This window comes from Lipotes vexillifer, unplaced genomic scaffold (genome assembly GCF_000442215.2).
Source record: "Lipotes vexillifer unplaced genomic scaffold, Lipotes_vexillifer_v1.1 scaffold778, whole genome shotgun sequence".
Lineage (NCBI taxonomy): Eukaryota > Metazoa > Chordata > Mammalia > Artiodactyla > Lipotidae > Lipotes > Lipotes vexillifer.
In genome coordinates, this window is record NW_006774127.1 from 1521679 (window position 1) to 1544475 (window position 22797).

Consider the following 22797-nt stretch of genomic DNA (forward strand, 5'->3'; position numbering starts at 1 on the left):
GGGGGAGGGAGGGAGGTCCGAGAGGGAGGGGATATAGGTACACACATAGCTGATTCCTTTCACTGCACCGCAGAAACTAACATAACATTGTAAAGCAGCTGTACTTCAATAAAAAGATAAAAATAAATGAAACGGGTATCGTGATAGAAGCCCCTCCCAGAGCTCTGGAAAGGCTCGACAGAGAAGCTGTATATACAGCCTCGAGCACAGGACGGCGTGCACGTGGTTCACTGGAGCTGTCCCACCTGTTGTTATTTGTGATCATTTCTGTGAGGAGTAGAGGAGCCCCCGATCTGAAGCCACTTCCCTGCTCAGTACACGCCTCCCCAGGGGGCCAGGAGGCACACTAACGGAGCAGAGCGGTCACCTCACAGGCTCCTTTTGTCCCAAGTGGTCTCTTCCCCTTGGGGGAAGGTTGGCGGCTGGGTCTTCAGCCTGGAGCCAGGGCCACCTGCTGTGGTGATCGATGGCCGGGGTGGGTGTTCACTTTCTGCATCCTCTCCAGGGCCCGGGCTGCGCTGCAGCTCTGGATGTCTTGCTGTGATCTGGGCCCTGCTAGAACTCCGTGTTTGTCCCCGCAGACGTCAGTAAAATGAGCTGATCTGAAGTCCTTCCTGCGAAGATGCTCGAATAGACGTGAGAGCTGAATTGCTCCGTATCCTGTGAATATACTTGGGGGCCGAGAATTCCTGCGCTTGATCTGCTCACGGATTTGCTCCCGAAACAGCTGAGTTGTTGCCTGCAGCCCCGGGCGGGGACTGCGCTCTGCTAGCGGATAAAGGGCCCTGGGACGTGAAGTCACCACGTGGCCACCCATATCCACGCCTCACGCCATCCTTTTCCCTTTGAAGAACTAAAGCATTTGTTTGATCTGTGGTCATAGCCACACACCATGTAAACCCACCCCCAAGCCCCACAGTTTAGCCGCTGCAGATGTTGGCAGCTGGCAGCCTGGCTGAGGCTCGGACGTCCAGGCAGAACAGGAGAGGCATTTATAGAGCGGGCTCCGAGGCCCACTGCCTGGGGTCTCAGCCCAGCTCTCTTCGCAGGCACCTGGCCCTGGGCAAGTTCTAAAACCTCAAAGCCTCATTTCTTCACTTCTTAAAATTTTTAAAAATTTTTTGGCCGCACCCCGCGGCATGTGGGATCTTAGTTCCCCGACCAGGGATCGAACCCTTGAGCCCATGCCCCCTGCAAAGGAAGCGCGGCGTCTTAACCACTGGATGGCCAGGGAAGTCCCTCATTTCTTCACTTTTGAAACATGGGAAATGCTATTTAATTCAGGGGCCGTGATGAGGATTAGCGCTCGTGGAAGCTGCCAAGCGCCCGACCCCTCTGTAAGGGATCTGGAACGAGAGTGGTTCTCTGGTTTGTGCAGCTGACCAGGGCAGGGGGTCGGGCCCCTCGAGGGTGTCGGCGCTGGTCCTAAGGGCCAAGACAGGCAGAGTGGGAAGGGTGGGGGGCCCGTCAGAGGAAGAGCAGGTAAGCGTCTGGAAGGACAGTTGGCTGAGTTTGGATCTTTTGCCATCTTGGGACTCTTGTGACCTGAAGCCCTTTCTTGTTTCCCGTGGATATGCTCTCCCCGCTTGGAGGGCTTTTCTTGGGGTAACCCTCAAGCAAGTCTGTATTTGAAAAGTATTCTGCTGGTCTGCCAGAATGCTCCCCCGAGACAGGAGTCTGAGATGAACGTGGAAGCGCATCATCGATAAAACATTCCAGCGCTAGCTTTTATCTGTCAAAACCTGCACGGTCTCAGGCATGCTCTGGCTTTGGCACCGTCAGCAGTGCACACTGATCTGCGGACTTTGGCAGCCAGCCCCTGGACGAGCCGTGGTTTTCCATCCAGCCAGCTTTGACACATCTGTGCCGTGAGTGTTTCCTATCGAGTTGGGATGAGGAGATAAATGTCAGAGTGCTGAGGACATGCAACGGGGGACCTGCGTGTCTTGGTGGCGCCTTGGCAGGGGGTTAAAATCTGTCGAAGTGCTGGCATGTCTGGGCCCCAGGGGTGGACCAGGTTGGCGTTTTCATGTTTTGTGAGGTGATCCTCTTATGTTGACTTACTTACAATCCTTGCCGCTCTTGTTGCCACTGTGGGCAGTCGGATTCTTGTTGCTTGAAGACATAAAGGAGTGAGTTTGGGTTTTATCAACATTGTCCAGCTTCGGGGCATTTTGTGAGAGCTTCTCCTTGGGAATGAACAAGAGGGCTCATGGATTTCAAGGCAGGCTTCTTCGCTGGAGAAAGCTGGTCAGAAAATTGTCATCAGTCCCAGCATTTGGCTGGTGCAGTCGAGCAAGAGATGTGAAATGGGTGGGCACGGGAGGTGGGCTGCAAAGGAGACAAAAGGACTCAGAAAGCTCTCGTGTGCTCCTGTGCGATTTTAGATGAGGCACTGACACATGGCAGACAGCTCTTCGACAGGCCCGATGCAGCCTGCATCCCAAACCTACAGCTCCCACCGTGTGGAAGGGGCTTCCTGCACTTGTCACCGCTGAAATCAAGCGAGCACTCAGCTCTCCTAAGGACTGATGCCAACTGAAAACATACTTGTGCACATTTGTAGCGGGGGGCGGAGGAAAAGCAATATAGGTGGTCTGGTTTAAACCCTTCCTCATTAGAACCCAGCTTCTCTTAGCTCTTAACCAAGTGGGCCTTTGTATGTTGGTCTGTGTCTTCACTTGTTTCATATCCAGCTTCTGTACCACCCTGGGAGCTCCGTAAAACAGAGACCACGTCTCCTGGATCTGCCCCTGTGACCCCAGGGCCTAGCACAGTGCCTGGCACTTAATAAGTGCTCACTAAAAATGTTTGACGAGGGAATGAGTGACCTGAGGCCATCATTTCCAGAAGAAAAGAGGTAGCAGAAGACACTACGTTTTCAGGAGTTTAGCAGGGATATTTTAGCGATGCAGCAATCCCTGGTACAGAGTCTAATTCTGACGGGACTTCTACCCTGAGCAGATTAGTAAGATGGGGGTTCTGAGTGTCATGTGAAAAGCGGCTAGTAAACGCTCAGCAGAGGAAAATGAGAGCTGGCTGGAAACGAAGTGTGAATGTTGCTGGGAGTGCAGAAATCCCCGGGCCACCCCTCCTGATTCATTCACACATTATCACATGATTGCCTTGGCCTTGATAAGGTTGGCTGAAATCCGCAGGGCAGTCTCTCCTCTCCATCCACTCTGTACGTCTGCACTCTCCAGCGGGGCTGGGCAGGCGTGGGGCACTCTGCACCCCACACGATGACCTCGGGGAGCGGTCCTTCACACGACCTCAGACCAGTGGGGACCTCATATGTCGTGTCGTAGAGTATGTGTGGACAATACAGTTCTCACACGTAGTCAGGGTCTCAGCTACTCGGAACAGACTCTAATGCTTGGGTTCTTCATTGTTGTTGATAAAATGTTCATTATTGTAAATTAGTGGGTGTAGAGAAAATGTGTCATTCCTTTTGGCTGCCAGGACCTTTCCTCTGAAGGAGAATTTTCTGCCTTATAACTTCAGGCAAAGAATTCATGCTGTTATCTTCTTGTTCAGGTAATTTATAGAAGTTTCTTCAGAAATATGCAGATAATACAGGCACGCTTGGTAAAAATGCTAAAAAATGGCATCTAGGTAATTGCTTTAGCCTTTCCCTTTGTTGTCTGCATGGAGACCCGGTGTGAGGAAACAAAAAGAAAAAAAAATGAAAAAGAAAAACTTTTTGAACACTGATGAGTAAATTGAGATGAAACCTCTGATGCCCTCGAAAACTGCATCACCACCCTGATACCCACAGGCTTGAATGACAGACAGGCTACTGATATTTAGTGTCACCGGGTCTCCATTGGATATCAGGACGCATCGTTTGATCTCAGTGTCTGCCGTCCTTTGACTGTTTTTAAAGGAAGGTTTCTAAGGCCGAGGAGGACATGGTCCATCCCCTTCATCCTAGCAGTCAAGGACTTTAACAGGGCAGCAGGGCCCTGGAAGAGCCAATGGTTCGCTGATGCTGTCTTAAGGGTGCCGCTTCCTCTGGTGTAAAGGAACCTTGCAGTTGGAGGAGGAGTACAAACCTTCCTAATCAGTTTGCTGGCTGCTTGGGCTATAGGAGAGTCCCGATTCAGGCTGTCCACTGCCTAATTTGTTGAAAGAAATCCTGTTTAATGCTTGGGGGGACCTCGTTCCCCCTGCAGTCCTCTCTAGCCACGCCCCCTTCTCGGTCCCCAGCCGAGCAATGAGTTGCCTTGTTCCCACCTGGAATCCCCCATCTCAACCGCAGCCCATCCTTTAGCATCACTAAAACGTCACCTCAGGGAAGCCTTTTCTACTCGCCGCAGACCCTGTGCCTGTCTCCTGTGCTCGTAGTGTGCCTCTCCGTGTCATTCTGTATTTTCCCTGTCCTAACAGGGCCCATCACGTTGCTTTGTAATTGCTTCTTGGTTTGTCTGTGTTCCCCACAGACAAAGTCACCGAGACTTAAACTTGGTGATAACAGAGGAAACATCTCTAACCTTTGCCCTCCCCAAGTCTGGCCTACAATTGCCATCAATAGACAGTTATTCAATGAATCAGTCATTTAGCCAAACTATGTAATTAATAAGCACCTGTGATGAGTCTAGAACAGTGCTATGAGCAATGGGTGATTCAGAAGAAAAACAGCCCTGGCTCAGCCATTTCCAAGTCTCGTCAGTGGCCTTGGGCAAGATGCTTTGCCTCTCAATCTGTCTCTTCATCTGTGAAAGGGGATTAGAACAACACTTTCCCCAAGATGTTTCAAGGATTACATGAAATAATTAACATAAAGCACTTGGTACAGAGTAAGCAATCCTTGGTGCAATTATTATTATCTTTCATCAAGAGGTGAACTGGCCAGCAGTAATGAAGGATCAAAAGTGAAAGAATAGGAAATCAAAAACATAGTTTCATTCATTCCTTACACTGATATTCTGCTGAACATTAGAGAAAGGAAAGACAGTTGTGATTGGAGAGAGCAACATGGAAAGCGTGAGACTGAATCTCTGTCTCGTGTGTTCTTTTTAAGCCAACACATAAGTAAGACAGTCAAAATGCCTGCTCTGTCCTCGGTGTTTTGCATATGATGACATTCTCATTCTCTAATCTTATATACTTAATCTAATCCACTTACAACATTTACATATGCCTTAAGTCTTCACAGCAGCTGTTACGAAGTGCTGTTATCCCCTTTTCACAGACGGAGGAAACAGACAGAGAGGTTAAGTCACTTGCCCGAGCTCACCCAGCTGGTGGGTAGTAGAACAGCATCAGAACCCAGGCAGGCTGTCTGCAGGGGTCACTCGGCAGAACTGTGCCTCGGAGCATGCAGTGTGCCCAGCACAGTGAGAAGACAGGACACCAGAGACAGCCCTTCGTTGGTTTACTGCTTAGGCAAGGACTTACAGTCGCATTGAGAAGTAAATAACACTTGGCAACAGAGGAGAGGACGATGGCCAGGGTGGGTTTCCTGAAATGGACTGGGGGATGGAGATGAGCTACAGCATGTTTGTCTGGATAAACATCTGGGAAGGGTGTGAAGGAGGAGGGGGCAGACCTTCTGGGGCGGGGAGGACAGGGATTGGGTGATGGAGACAATGAACCTGACCATGTGCCAGATAAGGTGAATGGGAGAGCCTGAGGGCGATATCCATGAACCACAGGACACTTACGGTGAAATTTCACCCTCCGCCCAGTTCCCCAGCTGGTTGACTAAGGTGCACAGTGATGCAGTGAAGGACATGCAAAGAATCAAGTAGCGGAGACAGCTGGGAAGTCCTTAAGATGTTCCATGTGCTCTCAGGTTCCACTTGCTATTGAAAAATGCGGCAAAACACCCCTTCTGGTGTCTTCGGTGGGATGGTGATACTGTCAAATCGGATATGGATCCAGGAAGAGAGTGCTGCTGGTTTGTTCAGTTACCACATTAACAGCAACTGCTGCTGCTTTGATTTGCCCCTGATATGATAAGAGGCTAATTATATGACAGGGTGACCCGCATGGCAGGATGATTTCGGTTGTAGCAACACAGTATTTACCTGGATTGCAGACAGTCAAGCTGCTAATTCAAGATGCAATCTTTTCCAGAGACTCAGCCAATGTAGCGAAAAACAGCCTTCCCCATTCCTCACATGGACTCTCTCCAGTTCTAGGAAGCATGATGGGTTATTTTCTTTTCAACTACCAATTTAGAATTTATTTACTGATGACCTTTTTCAAAGTCTTTTTATATTAAAAAAAAAATTCTCCATTTGAAAGTATGATTCATGACAGGACACCAAAACACCTGGCTTTGTTTTTCTTTGTAGATTTTTAAAGATAGAATTTCACACTTTTGGGGGGTAGATTTTATCTGGTTATGACAGGAATACATATGTGGGGGAATTTTTGAAAATACTTAAAACACACAAAAGAAAATAAAAACTGTAGAGAGAATCGCTGTAAACATTGGGGTACATAATTCCTTCCCCATGGTTTTCTTTAATCGACTACAAATAGCACATGTTCTTTTATAATTGGTGGAGTGTGTGTGTGTATAAAATACAGAGGGTGGCCACCCATGGCCCACATTCATTCCTCTACATATTGTCTGAGCTACAGCAGTGGAGTTGATTAGCTGTAATGGAGACCATATGGCCCACAAATTTGAAAATATTTAGTGTGGGTCCATCTTGCAGAAAAGTTCTCCAACGTGTTTTAATGTCAGGTATCCCAGGCCGTTAGCTGTTATTCAAAAATTTGCTTTTGAGGACTGTGGTGTTCAGGTAAGCAGATCGAAGCCGTGTGTGATTTCACCTTGTCCCTATTCCACACGTTTAGTTCATCAGTCAACCTGCTCGGCTCCATTTGCAGAATGTGGCCTAGACCCTCAAGCCCTCACTCTGTCATCATCCGCTTGGACCTGGGCCAGATCTCAACCCCTAACTGACCCCCATGCTTCCTCTTGGCCCCGAAGAGCTGGTCTCTACAGAGCAGCCAGGACTAACTATTTTGATGATTTCTCCTTTCCCTCAGAATACAATTCACACCCGATGTAAGGGAACCTTGAATGTGTGGTGAGGGCCCTCCTTCCCATTGCCAAGATCCAGGAAAAGCTTTCGCCCACCTTGAATATATCGGCTGCGGGGAATGTAAATATAGAGGGTCCAATTTTCTACTTGTACTAATTGTAACCACTGTAAAATCACTGTTAGCTCACTATGTTGATAGATATAAAATCACAACTTATTTGCGTAACATATTAGTTTTGTTTTTGTTTTTGTTTTTTTTTGCGGTGCGCGGGCCTCTCACTGTCGTGGCCTCTCCCGTTGCGGAGCACAGGCTCCGGACGCGCAGGCTCAGCGGCCGTGGCTCACGGGCCCAGCCGCTCCGCGGCACGTGGGATCCTCCCGGACCGGGGCACGGACCCGTGTCCCCTGCATCGGCAGGCAGACTCTCGACCACTGCGCCACCAGGGAAGCCCCCCCCGCCCCAGTTTTATTGAGACATAACTGACATATAACTTTGTATAAGTTTCAGGTGCATAAGGTAACGATTCAATACATGTACATATTGCAAAATGATCACCGTAATAGTTAACATCCACTACTGTACAGCTGCAGTTTTGTTTTCTTGTGATAAGAATTTTTAAGAGTTACTTTCTTAGCAACTTTCAAATATACAACACTGTATAATTACCTGTAGTCGCCACGCTGTACGTTACATCTCCAGGACTTACTTATCTTAATAACAAAAGGAGTTTGTACCTTTTGACCGCCTTCGCCCAATTCCCCATCCACACCTCCACCTCTGGACAACCACGTGGCTCCATCTTTATCACACGACCGCTGAGTACAGTACTTGTGGAAGAAATTTGGGCCAAGCTTATTTTATAATAGCCTAGCCCACACCCACAAATGACTAAGGAATCTGTGATATATGTCTTTCTCTTTAATTAGTATTGTTATTATTTTTTACCCATCCTATCAGGTAAACTCTATGACATCTGAAAGCTTCCCAAACCAGCACTGAGTGATGTCACTTCAGCCATTCTTCCTCTCCTAGTACTTTGCTGTTCAAAATTTTTAAATTGAATGCACAGTCCTGGTCTGTGACAGATTTGGTAAGATCACAAACATGTGACCACATCCTCTTTTGGAGGGATAATTTCAAGCAAAACGAAGCAAAGTATGTGTTAAAGGAACCTGCCCATTCAGGGGCCTCTGGACACGCATCCAATGAAGCCTACTTCTCAGGGCAACACCCCCAAGAGGCGCCTCGGTTTTGCCTTTAGAGTTTGTAATTCCATGTCATTGGAAAGACCCTGGGAACAGCTGTTTCTCGTTGTGGGGGAGGCTCACTGTGACCCCCTTCCATGAAAGCAGTGGCACTTTGATGGGAAGAGAAGGGGACCCGCTCACTCTGGGAGACACGTGTAAGCATGGTGTCCCCTCCCGCACACCTGTCTGCAGCTGGTATGGACACACGTGTTGTTACCTGGCCTCTGTTACAGCTCCTGACACAGCCCGTCCCTTGCTCTTCACTGACTTTGGAATGAGGCAGTGTTTAAATTTTTCCTGCTCACGATGAGCACAGAAGCTGGATCGGTGGGGGGCGGTCTTCAACTGTCACGACCCTCTCCAGTTTTCAGTACAGCTTATAATTTCAATTAAAGAGTGTAAGGTCAAGTTTGATATAAAAATTCCCATTGGTTATAAATAAGCAGATCGAAAGCGGCGTCTGGCGGCGTGAATCCACTGTGAAAACTTGTGATGAACTGTGTGTATGACGTTGCCATGGTTTGATGCTAAAAGCGGGTGCAGGTGAAATAGCCAAGTCTCGTTTCCATTTTTAAACTGTGCACTTCCTCTGCGCTCAGAACAGGAAGGAAACATGAAACGTCAGGACGCATGGCACACATGGAAAGGAAATTGGAACTTGGTTTCAAACCTGGAAATTTTATCAGAGTAAGGGAAAAGATGGCAGGTGGTCATGCTTGCGTAAGAACACACTGGTGTGCAGACGGCTCACCTCCTTGGACACTGCTCACGGCCTGTGGCACCCCAAGGGGCGGGGCACACGCAGCGCCCCGTCTCTCCCGTGTCCCTGGAACTGGACGCGTGCGGGTGGAGCACAGGCCTTTGCTCCCACGTTAGCCTGCCTCTGACTTCCAGGTTAGTCCTGATGTCGCCCCGTGGCAGGTGCTGACACCAGGTGGGAAGGAAGCGAGGTAATCTTGGGGCCTGGGCACACTGTGGTTAACCCCGAGGTCGGCTGGAGAGTGGAGCCAGCCAAGTGCAGCAGAGAGGTGGCCTCTCCAGGGGTCTTAAGGGGCTGGAGGAGGGGTCGTGGAAGAGGGCAGGGTGGGCAGAGTTAGTGGCTGGAACAATCTGTGCAACAAAATCAATCATATAGCACTGGATTATAACCCAAACCCTAAGTCCTTACGAGTCCACAGAAGTCCTTATTGATGTAAATGATTGAATAGATAAGTCACTGAGGGAAGGAGGAGAGACAAGGCTTCCTGACAGAAGAATTCTGAGTAATATAAGTTGCAACCCCTGCATTCAGCAGGTGGACCTGTGTCCCTGGGCACCACCATTCCCCACCTCACCCCCACCGCCGCTCTGCCCAGAATGAGGGTTGGACTTAGATTTGCCTTCAAAGACTAGAGTATGGAAAGGGAAAAGTGATAACTTTGCCATGGAGCAACCTGGCAAACACTAGGAATCCAAGTCATCAAGTGACCATCACCAGGGAGGAGTCATGTGGATCTCAGGGAACCCCGGGTGTGATGAGAAGGGCCATTGTCCTCCATGGCTGTCTTCCCCCAAACCTGTAACCTCAGTCCAATCATGAGGAAAGCATCAGACAAATGCAAACGGAGGGCATTCTATAAAATACCTGATACCTACAGAATACGCCTCAAAACTGTCAAGGTAGGAAACCAAGGGAAGACGGAGCAACTCTCACAGACCACGGAGACTAGGGAGGTGTCACGACTGAAAGCACCACGATGTCCCGGATGGGATCCTGGAAGACAAAAAGGACGTTAGTGAAAGTAACTACAAAGTCTGGAGTTTAGTTCACAGTAATCTACCAACGTTGGCTCTTAGTTTCGACAGACGTGCCGTGGTAACGAAAGATGTTAACCCTGGGGGGAACTAAGTGAGGGGTATACGGGAGCTCTGTGTACTGTCTTTGCAACTCTTCTGTAAATCTCAAATCATTGCCAAATAAAAAGGTTATTACAAGAAGACAAGATTGTTAAGCTTATAGGAGAGAGGTGCTGGGCGCCCGAGGAAGCCCCTCCTGAGGGGTTATGGTGGAGGCAGGAGATCACAGGTTAACCCTGTCTCAATGCCCGGTTTCTCGGCTAAGGCTCTTCAAGGGTCACATTTCAGATTTGTTTCACTGGTTTTTTTTTTTTGGTTGTTGTTTTTTTGTTTTTTTAATTCTTTATTGGAGTATAATTGCTTTACAATGTTGTGTTAGTTTCTGCTTTATAACAGAGTGAATCAGCTATACCTATGTTCCCATATCTCTTCCCTCTTTCGTCTCCCTCCCACCCTCCCTATCCCACCCCTCTAGGTGGTCACAAAGCACCAAGCTGGTCTCCCTGTGCTATGCGGCTGCTTCCCACTAGCTATCTGTTTTACGTTTGGTAGTGTATATATGTCCATGCCACTCTCTCGCTTTGTCACAGCTTACCCTTCCCCCTCCCCATATCCTCAAGTCCATTCTCTGGTAGGTCTGTGTCTTTATTCCTGTCTTACCCCTAGGTTCGTCATGGCATTTTTTCCCCTTAAATTCCATATATATGTGTTAGCATACGGTATTTGTCTTTCTCTTTCTGACTTACTTCACTCTGTTTGACAGACTCTAGGTCCATCCACCTCATTACAAATAGCTCAGTTTCGTTTCTTTTTATGGCTGAGTAATATTCCATTGTATATATGTGCCACATCTTCTTTATCCATTCATCCGATGATGGGCACTTAGGTTGTTTCCATCTCTGGGCTATTGTAAATAGAGCCGCAAAGAACATTTTGATACATGACTCTTTTTGAATTATGGTTTTTCTCAGGGTATATGCCCAGTATTGGGATTGCTGGGTCATATGGTAGTTCTATTTGTAGTTTTCTAAGGCACCTCCATACTGTTCTCCATAGTGGCTGTGCCAATTCACATGCCCACCAGCAGTGCAAGAGTGTTCTGTTTTCTCCACACCCTCTCCAGCATTTATTGTTTCTAGAGTTTTTGATGATGGCCATTCTGACTGGTGTGAGATGATATCTCATTGTAGTTTTGATTTGCATGTCTCTAACGATTAATGATGTTGAGCATTCTTTCATATGTTTGTTGGCAATCTGTATGTCTTCTTTGGAGAAATGTCTGTTTAGGTCTTCTGCCCATTTTTGGATTGGGTTATTTGTTTTTTTGTTATTGAGCTGCATGAGCTGCTTATAAATTTTGGAGAAAGCTCATTGCTTTTTGCTAGTCATTGAAAGGGTTTTACTCTTGCCTGCTAGAAATGAACTCACTCATGGTCACCTTCAGATTGCTACCCGTGCCTTATTTGGAACCTTGAGGTGGCCTGCAGGAGACACACCACATTTCTGAGAGGCTGGGTTTATTATCAGACAGTCAGACAGTGGTCGAGGCGGTATGGAGATGCTGGCCCACCACGTCACTGGAGGCAGCTGCCCGGCTGCAAAAAGCAGTTACAGGTCTCTGAAGTGAAGACTTTCTTCCTTCCCACCAATCCAGGCCAGCAGATACCCAGCTTTTGCTGTAGCAAATGCTTCTAAAAGGGCTGGTTCCTTTTCAGAAATGCCTGGAGGCTGTCGGATACTAGCAAGCCCTGGAGCACATTCCCGGAAACACCGTTGCCTGGGATGGGGCGGCCCTTTCAGTGTCTGAGATCTCTCATCCCTACCCAAGGCCGGGTCAGCAGGTGGAACTCATACAGCCAAGGCCACAAGGGTGTCAGATGATGCATGGCCACATGGGACTAGAAAGAGGCTTTCTGGTACCCACAAAACTAATAATGATTAACTGTTACGAGGCTGTGGAGCTGGAAAGTCTCCAATTCAGTTTGGCTTCTCCACAAAATCCTGGGTAAATGTATAGCCAAGAAGCATTTTATCAGGTGCTATTTAAGGAATGAAAAATACTTTTTAATACTGACGTAAGCAACACCTGATAAGGAAGATTAACAGATAACAAAAGTATCGTGTAATCCTTAAACATAAGTTGCAGTTGCCCTCTGTTTTGCATTGTAGTTTTAAGTGCAAGAGATAAGGTTTGGTTTGAGCTGTGTGCCACGCTTGTTGGAGCCACTCCCGTTTCTACTGGCCACAAAGACCTCTGTCTCTATGATTTGTGGCCTTAGAAATTTTCCATTTCTTTATGCTTACTAAGAGCAGTGGGACCTGCCAGAGTTCTTTCTCTCCTATGGCTATTTGTTCTGACTTTCTTGGAACCAAAGATTCTCTGTCAAGGACCTGCACCCCTGAAATACACATAGAGCCTTAAAAGAGAGCTTTCAATGACCAAGCAAGCAAGATTATTCAGAAACAAGATTCTTCTACTTCAGGATTATTCTGTGGAGGGAAGCTTGAACCAATAGTGACATTTGGCACCGTTGGGAATTTGATTTCTACCAGTCTCTCTACTCCTGCAGTTTTGTAGACCTTTTTTTCTTTGCGGGGGGGGGGGGGGAGAGGGGTTTGGGAAGGATGGGAGGGAGAAGAGAGAAAGAGAGAAAGAACCCCTCTTGATACAGAAACACATCAACAGTTTTCTAAGGAGAGAAGGCATGAGGCAGTAAGTGGGAATGAAACTAGTCCCTGGTGACCAACAGGTCCTCAGAGAGGGCGTCACAGACAAGAGTTTGTAGAGACCCTGTTTAGCGCAGTGAAATGGGTCTTGGTAAACACAGGACACACACACGCAAACCAGGCCAGTGATGCACGCTGGTGTGACTCAGGAGGTCCCAGCACCTGCTGGTTTCCTGGCGTCCTTTTCTCCTCACTTCCTTAAACAGTTGCCCGACAGCCTCTCCTTGCTCTCCTCGTTTCCCGAGGCTACTCCTGTGCCCCTTCCCGCTGCTTTGCATCTGCCGCTACCCAACCGTGAACCCACTGAATGAGTCAGCAAATGGGTTATTTGCGGTGCTTACACTTTTCTTCATGGATTCAAATGGTCATTAGCTCCTAAATATCACAATTTAAAACTTAACAACATATAATGAACTTTTATTAAGAAACTCGTAAGAGGGACTTCCCTGGTGGTCCAGTGGGTGAGACTCCGAGCTCCCAGTGCAGGGGCCCGGGGTTCGATCCCTGGCTGGGGAACTAGATCCTGCATGCATGCTGCAACTAAGAGTCCGCATGCTGCAACGAAGATCCTGTGTGCAACTAAGACCCGGCGCAGCCAATAAATAAATAAATAAATAAATAAATAAATAAATAAAATTTAAAACAAAAGAAACACATAAGAAACAAGGACCTACTGTATAGCACAGGGAACTGTATTCAGTCTTCTTGTCATGTATATGTATAACTGAATCACTTTGCCTTACACCTGAAACTAACACAACATTGTAAATCAACTCGACTTCAATAAAGAAAAATATTTTATTTAAATGTTAGGACATCAAATATACGCCACAGAGATCAGCATGAGAAAGACGCAGCTGGTACAGGGTCCACCTCTTGGAGGCTGTTGAGTCTTTCATGGTGCTCCCTGCTGGCCTCCCTGCCCCCCAGTTTCTCTCCACTCCTTTCCCCCCTCCTCCCCTTTGGACGTTTGCCGTCTCTTCTCCCATATTTTGATCTCTTCACTCCTGGATGCTGGCTTCTTCAGCATCCTTGGGGCAGCTGCACCCACAAGTGTCCAAACCGCGCTTTCCAGACAGCTTCGCTCCAACAATATCTACTTTAGGAAGGGACACGGTTCGACCCAAGACGACAGGTCAGACAACGGGTACAGCATGGACCGGACTGGAAGGGTGTGAGAGGCACTCCCTGGCTAAACTGAATGGTCTATGGCACAGATCTGGCTCCAGTTGGGGGTCCCTGCTGAGACCATAACAAATTATGTGATAATCAAAACAACAATCTAGCACACGTTAGCAAAATGGAAGTTCTGACAAATAGGGGGAAAAACATGGTAATGTATTGGGTTATCTTACAATTGATGACCTAAGCAGGTATACTGATGAGAGTGAAAGGGGTCTGTTATTAATTATACCAGGACAAGAGGTGAAACTGGGGACTGTCCCAGGCTGGGAAGTAGGGTGTCTACAGTGGTACCTCCAGCAAAAGGAAGGAGAAGGTTGACCAGAAAGCTAGAGGGTGGGACTTCAGAGGCTCTGTGCGCTGGCTGTAGAGTGCCAGCTATGTTTGGGTGAAAAAGAATTTGAGGAAAACACTTCATAACTCTAAGCTTAAAAAAGATAAAAGGGGCTTCCCTGGTGGCGCAGTGCTTGAGAGTCCGCCTGCCGATGCAGGAGACGCGGGTTCGTGCCCCGTTTCGGGAAGATCCCACATGCCGCGGAGCGGCTGGGCCCGTGAGCCGTGGCCGCTGAGCCTGCGCGTCCGGAGCCTGTGCTCCGCAAATGGGAGAGGCCACAACAGTGAGAGGCCCGCATAACGCAAGGGAAAAAAAAAAAAAAAAAAAAAAAAAAAGACAAAAGGATAAAGAGAGTAACTGGGTTGCTTCTGTTCTAATTATTAGAGAAGAGACTGAGAAAAAAAATTCCCACTTTTTCTTCCTAGCCGTCCAGATGATCCCGGTCACAGTTTTCCAACTGTAACTTGTGCAACTCTGGGTTTCCAAGGATCCGATTCAAGGGCTGCCTTTGTGCAGGACTGAGGCCACTTCTCAGTGCCCTGCTCCCATTTAAACCTGAATAAGTCTTTTGGGTTGTTGTGTCTTTTATATACTGAGGTTTGTCATAACATAGCATTTAGGAAAAATAAGTTTTTATTGCTTGGAAAGCCACCAAGCTAGGACAAGTCTCAATATGATTCCACCAACCAGAAAGCAAGAGAGAGGGACCATCTCTCTCAGTGTAGCACATCATGATTATTCATCACATCGTCACTACTGAATGGCATCATTCACATCATTTACATATATAATCATTTGAACCTTTTATTTATTTTTAATCTAAGGAAAAAAAGATGTCCTTTTCCACTTTGCTCCAGAAATACACTGGCTTTGATACTAATTTATACCCTTATTTCACTTTTGCAAAGTGCATAGTATATACTCTGAATTTTCATGGGAAACAAATTCTGTATTGGCAACACCGGAAGTCTTCGGTGGGATATGAAAAAAGTAGAAAAGGGGAATTCTTATCCTCTCGAGTCAGTGGGTGGAGGGAGGGCTTGCTGGCTTGCTTCTGTTTTCTTTCTCTCATTCTTTCAACCAACACGTTTTTTTCTGAGTGGTCAAATCCTTGAAGGTAGGAGCTCTTCCTGGTCTGGTTTGAGGGAAAAATCCTGAAGACCCAAATGAAAGAACAGGGATTTTTTTTTTTTTTTCCTTTAGTGACAGGAAACCACAGAAAGAATTTTCCCCTTCCATTTAAAAGTAACCTTTTTTCTTTTTCATATTTTAAGAACATTTTCTTTGCGTACCAAAAGAGCAATTTGTATTTGTTGCTGAAAAGTTGAAAATACAGACAGGCAAAAATAATAAAATAGAAAATATTCATTGTTTTCTTAAGCCAGAAAAGAAAACCACAATCAATACCTCAGTGTAGGTCCTTTGAAACACTTTTCCTCTCTCTCCTCTCCCTCCCCTCCCCGCTTCCCCTTGTCCTCCTGGTTTCCCTTTCTTCATCCATATCTTTGTTGAGGTATTTTCATCAATATGTAAATGTATATTTTTACATCAATGGGATATTATACATTTTGTTTTCTAGTCTCTCTTTAAAGTTGACCATATTATGGAAAGATTTTCATAATAATCTCATCCTTTTTGGCATAGGATTTCATGGCACCATAATTTAATTAATCCCTTGTTGATAGGGATTGTTTTGTTTTTTTTGCAATTATAAAGAATGCTTCTATTTATCTCTACATCTTTTTATTTTGCATATGATTTGTGAAGCACATACAGTATTTACAGGTCATATTTGTACATTGAAAATATATATGCATATAATGTATAAACGCACAGTGTATTTGGACACAGTGTGTCCTGCTAGGGGTGCTTTATCTCAAGTATTTGGTGGCCCCTAGCCTAGGCAACAGGTGATGCTGGACCGGCTGAAGACAATAATCACAGAAGGCACAATCTCAGGGTGGTTACAAGTACAGCTCAGTGTGTTAGGGTTGATGGCACTTGGTGAGAATCTTCTCTGGCTGGCGAGCGAGAGGGAAGAATGAATATAATTCCCATGTTTTTGCCTCAGTTGGCCATTTGGAACCTTTTTTCACTTTACTGATGTAACTAATATTGACTAATAGTATCACCCTAAAATAATATTGGTGTGTGCTGTTCTAGGAGCTGGCTCTACCATGCTTTGTAGTATTGTTGGGAAACAATAATGAACAAGAAGAGAAGGTCCCTGCGTATCTCCTAGTGGGAAGGAGGGAGGGATTCCCATAGCTGGCATGTCAGCAAGTAGTGAAGATACATTGAGATGTTGCTAAATTCATTGAAGAAAATGCTTCAGAAAAATGGGATTGAGAATGATATGGAGAATTATTTTTCCAAAGAAAGAAAATGAAGAGAAGAAATAGGAAAGGATAAGGGAGAGCAGGTTACTGAGAGTTGGTGGATCCTCTTTGGGCTCGTTTTTGGAGATGTTTTTGGGACTTCCAGGTATTAAAAGAGAAACTGAGGCATATTAAAAATGTGAAGAGTTTATTTGAGCAAAAATCAGTTTGAATCTGGTGGCACCAACCAGAAGTGGTCAGGATGCTCCATTGACAGGAGCTGGGGACGAGACTTTTTTCTTTTTCTTTTTTTTTTTAAATTTATTTTTGGCTGCATTGGGTCTTCGTTGCTGCGCCTGGGCTTTCTCTAGTTGCGGCGAGCGGGGGCTACTCTTCGTTCCGGTGTGCGGGCTTCTCATTGCGGTGGCTTCTCTTGTTGCGGAGCACGGGCTCTAGGCACATGGGCTTCAGTAGTTGTGGCACGTGGGCTCAGTAGTTGTGGCACACGGGCTTAGTTGCTCCGCGGCATGTGGGATCTTCCCGGACCGGGGCTCAAACCCGTGTCCCCTGCATTGGCAGGTGGATTCTTAACCACTGTGCCACCAGGGATGTCTGGGATGAGACTTTTATAGAGAAGATGCGGAAGCAAAGCAAGGAACTCATCTGATTGGCTGTAGCCCAAGCGGTTGCCCTTATTTGGGAAACCCTGGTTGGATGCTTGTGGTTGGTTGTCCTTATGTTTCGGTTTCTGAACCTTGAGGCCTTTGCAGGCTCAGGTTTTGGTTTGCTTATGTTGGCTTCGAAGGAATTAGAACCACCTCCATCTAATGCCCTCCCTATTTAATTAATTTAACACAGGTTAAGATGTCTAGTATTCAGTGTTGTATGGGTACATTTTTAACAGCTGGCTCGGGGTGAGTACGGGATAGCAGCTGACTTGTAGCATTTGCCAGTTTTCATGCTGTGGCTGGTTGCAGACTAGCTCCTTCACAGCACTGAACGTGGAGTGGAAAGAGGTGGTAAGAGTTTTCATGAGCGAGTCAGAGGCAGCTCTGGTGCACCACACACAGCTAGTGGGTGACAGAAATACAGAGCCGCCTCGACTTACAATGGGGTTACATCCCGATAAACCCAATATAAGTTGAAAATGTCGTTGAGTCAAAAATGCATTTATAATACACCTACGCTACTGAACATCACAGGTTAGCCAAGCCTACCTTAAACATGCTCAGAACACTTCTGTGAGCCTACAAGTGGGCAGCATCATCTAACATGAAGCCTATTTTCTAATAAAGTGTTGACTGTCTCATGTAACGTATTGAACACTGTACTGAAAGTGAAGAACAGAATGGCTGCCTGGGTACAGAGTGGTCGTAAGTGTGTGGACTATTGATCCTTGTCATCACAGGGCTGACCAGGAGCTGAGGCTCGCTGCCACTGGCCAGCATCACAAGAGAGTGTCGCACCGCATCTTGCCCAGGAAAAGATCAAAATTCAAAATTCCAAGGGCGGTTTCTACTGAATGTGTATCACTTACACACCATCATAATGTGGAAAAATTGTAAGTCGGGCACTGTCTGTATAGGTTTGGAATTCTGGAGAGTGTGTGACTAGCAATATAGATTTGGGCGTGGAGGTCAGAGTTAAAATTCTGGGAATAGAGAGATTTCCTAGAGAGATTGTATAGCATGAAAAGGAAGGTGGCCAATGTTGGAACGCCAGGACTGTGCTCTCAAAGAGTGGTTCCCCCCACCACCACGAGCAGCATATTGGAAGCAAGTTCATGACCCATCCCAGACCAGCGGAGGTAGAGAGTGGCTGAGGTTGGGACCCACTACTCTGTATTGTTTCAGGTTTGGGAAGGCCGGCCCTAGAGATCACCAACGCTTAAGACTGGAGAGTCAGTTAGAAGAGAGACACTTAGATAGACCAAGAAGGACTACTAAGAGGAGTGGGGCTGGGCACAGAAAGTGGAGTCTTGGAGCCCGGGGTGGAGACAGTGTCAGGATAAAGGGAAGCGGGCAGCCACGTAGGGCCCCACGAGGTCAGGGCAAATTAGATGGAAAGTAAGCATCAGCTGCATTTGAAGAGAATTGTCAGGGCCGTGGTAGGGGCGGAAGGTAGGCTGTAATTGGTGAGGAGTGAGTTGAACATAGACCCCTGGTTAGGACCTTGGGCTGTAAAGGGCAGACAGAGGTTTGGGACTAGAAGAAGCTGTTATGGTCAGTGGCGGGGTTTCTGGAAAAGGCCTGCCCGGCTGAGGGAAAGGTAGAATTTGGGAGGTCAGGAACTGGCAAGAACAGGCTGGGATACCTGGTGGTTTAAACCAGAGATGAGAGGAGGGAAGGGAATCAAGAACTTGGGATACAGCCTGGCCTTGAAGAAATTACTTATGGGCTCTTGTCTTCGGAGGCCAAAGGGAAGCAAGGGTGGGAGAGGGTTTTGGATGGAGAAAAGCGGAGGCCAAGATATGGAGGGGGAAGATACTCAATGGACTCTTCTCAGTATCCACTAACTGTCCTGTTAATTGCCTTCTGTAATTTGTACCCCTTTCCCTTCTGACTAAAAGTGATTCTGGAAATGTTTTTGAGACAATTGGTAAGATTGTGTTAGCCAGTGAGCTCTCAAAGGAACTTCTGTTTTATGTCAAATTTAGGCCAGTTTTGGCAGAAAAGTAGAAAATTGAAGCTCTAGAGCTGTACAGGTCAGTGGAAACAGAATGCAGGCTACATATATAATTGTATATTTCTAGCAGCCATGTTTAGAAAAAGTAAACAGAAAGAAGTGAAATTAATTTTAATAATACATTTTATATTTAACCAGTGTATCCCAAATATTATTATTTCGACATGTTATCAATATAAAAATTGGTAATGAGATATTTTACAGTCTTTTTTCCTACTCCATCCTAAAGTTCCAAACTAGCCACATTTTAAGTGCTCAGTAGCCAGGTGCTGCTAGGGGCTACCATACCGGACAGTGCCCCTCTGAAGGGGCCATACAGTTTGTAACACTGAGTGCTAATTTAAAAAAAATTAAAATGTGCCTTGTTCTTAGGAGGTGACGAAGACTCTCCCTTTGACCAAACTAGTCAGGCTCCTGTGAGCTCATTTCCAACTAGGCCCTGCCCTTGGGTACGTCCTCAGAAGCCCAGTTTTAGCAAGAAATTTGTCAAGTCAGTTCATCGAGAATCCTCCGCCCTTGATATTTGATCACCCTTAATATCTAACCAAATCCCTCATGTCTCACCATCCCCTAGGTAATAGCTGATCACCCTGGCCTAACTTCAGCAAGAATTCTGTTAGGTCGAGGAGTTAACCTGCCCCTCTTAATAATTTTCTCTCCACCAACGAACCCCACCCATTTCTTAGCCATTCATGCTAATATTGCCCTGTAACCTGCAATAGAGGGAGGGTCCCTCGTCTTGTCTCCGAAAGTTCCAGAGCCTCAGTCAACACTGCCGTAGGAGAGAAGGAAAAAAACAAAAACTCTTAGGCCGGTGATTGTGTGAAGAGAAAAAAGGGCATTCAGAGAAGTGGACATTTAGCTTTGAAATGGCAGTTATTTTCTTAGGCCATAATACTGATTAAAACTGCAAGAGAAAATAAAAATGTTCACTTAAAGTATACTCCTAAAATTAAATGCATACAAAGTTTGAAAGAGTATGGGTATAAGAGAACGTAAACCGTGTACGTGTCTGGCCGTATGTATGCACTTTTGCCAGAACCAGTGGGTTCTGCTCTCTGTTCGGCGGGAGGGATGAAAAGAGCCCTCCGCTCCTGCACTGGAGGCTGTTCCTGGCTCTGTCCCCAGCAGGTCACCTAACTTTGCTGGGCCCCCGTTTCAGCGTCTGAAAATCTTGGATGGCTTTCGTGGCCCTCAGGGTCTTTCCCACGGCTGTATTCTGTGAGTCCTTAAATTTGGGATGCCCAGTGGGTTTCCGGTCAGGGCTGATGAGGGAACCCTTGGCACCCTAAACCCCCCGCCGGACCGAAGGTGTCACTGGAGCGAGGAAGCCACCCACTGTGTCCTACACCTGGCTTTTGTTATCTGTGCCATCCTGTTTTCCCTCCTTGGCCTTGGGAATTTCAGAAGTTAACACAAACATATCTAAAGGGGAATTTATGGTTGGAGCAAGTAATTTTAAAATGCATGAAGGCGTGCTTAAAGGAAGTATTTTTAAAGGAAATATTTTATGGTAGTAATGGGTAATTCATCTCTCACACCGGTCAGTTAATTGTCCTTTAAAATCCAGAGGCAGGTTTCAGGGATACAGTAGTCTGGTGTGTAGTCATCAGCAGCTAAGTTCAACAACAGCGGTACTCAGATATTCGAGTAGCAGTATAAGAGAAGCTTAAAAGAACAAAAAAGGTAAAATTAATGGGATGGGATTGTTAGAACTGAGAATTAGATCATAGAATTAGCATTGTTGTCGGTCAAGTGAAATAGAGGTGGTAAAATATTCTCATGGATAATATTTTCAGCGTCTCAACTTTTCACTTCATTAGGCCTGGAATTTCTAACAAGACAGCACATCGCTCCAGTCCTGAGAGGCTCGGGCACACCCTGATCTTCAGAACTCTGCTTATGACTGTTTTCTTTCAAGGTCAACAGTATTTGAGTTACGCGTCTGAGTATCTGCAGCAACTTTACTCTTAGACTTTGAAGTCTAGAACTTTAGCTCTTGTGAGGAATATTAAAGAATTGTCGCGAATTGCGACAGGCACGTGTTACAAAATAGCTAACGGTGCCTCAGAGAAAGATAATATTTGTTTAGGCTCTTCAATCTTTTAATGCTCCAGAGATCACTTTAACACATACAAATGTAAAGTATATATTGAATATAGAGATATTGCTAGGATTAGCTATTACTAATCTTGTGACAGTGGAACACACATTTTCAAAAGAAAAGTGGAAGGGTAAGCTGGGACGAAGTGAGAGAGTGGCATGGGCATATATACACTACGAAATGTAAAATCGATAGCTAGTGGGAAGCAGCCGCATAGCACAGGGAGATCAGCTCGGTGCTTTGTGACCACCTAGAGGGGTGGAATGGGAGGGAGACGCAAGAGGGAGGATATAAGGGGATTTATGTATATGTATAGCTGATTCACTTTGTTATAATGCAGAAACTAACACACCATTGTAAAGCAATTTTACTCCAATAAAGATGTTAAAAAAAAGTGAATTGTTTCTTTTTTTAATGTTTTAATTTAATTTTTAATTTTTAATTTTTATTGGAGTATAGTTGATTTGGAATGTTCTGTTAGTTTCAGGTGTACGGCAAAGTGAATCAGTTATACATACACATCTATCCACTCTTTTTTAGATTCTTTTCCCATGTAGGTCTTTACAGAGTATTCAGTTGAGTTCCCTGTGCTGTACAGTAGGTTCTTATTGGTTATCTATTTTATATATAGTAGTGTGTATATGTCAATCCCAATCTCCCAATTTATCCCTCCTCCCTCCCTCCTTTCCCCTTTGGTAACCGTAAGTTTGTTTTCTACATCTGTGACTCTATTTCTATTTTGTAAATAAGTTCATTTGTACCATTTTTTAAGATTCCACGTATAAGCAATATCATATGACGTTTGTCTTTCTCTGTCTGACTTACTTCACTCAGTATGATAATCTCTAGGTCCATCCAGGTAGCTGCAGATGGCATTATTTTGTTCTTTTTTATGGCTGAGTAATATTCCATTGTATATGTGTTCCACATCTTCTTTATCCATTCATCTGTCGATGGACATTTAAGTTGCTTCCATGTCCTGGCTATTGTAAATAGTACTGCAATGAACATTGGGGTGCACGTATCCAAGAAAAGTATGTTGTTTCTTAACAATTAGATCTTGCTTACAGCCTTACTTGACTTTCCCAATCAGGAAAAAAAAATGATTTCAAGTTTTTCTGCAAAGTTTTCAGGTTATATTCCTGAAGGGATCTCAGTAATGTGTCATCCAGCTTTTTTGAAAGCAAGAAGCGAAGGGATTTTCGTCCTGCTATTAGAAGTTACAGGGAATGAGGGTACCTGGTGATTGATGACTCATACGTAATGATGGGCCAGGCTATGAGAACATCTCAGGCCCACAGCTCGGCCACATTCCAATGTCAGGCTGGTCGCTGATGACAGAGGGAAGTCCCTCGGAAG

At 45.9% G+C, this 22797-nt stretch overlaps 1 protein-coding gene across 1 annotated transcript in view; it reads left to right on the top strand.

The window, feature by feature from the left end:
- The window catches only part of RETREG1 (reticulophagy regulator 1), a 92069-nt gene that overhangs the window by 30747 nt on the left and 38525 nt on the right, over positions 1–22797 (top strand). The gene's annotated exons all lie outside the window — the stretch shown is intronic.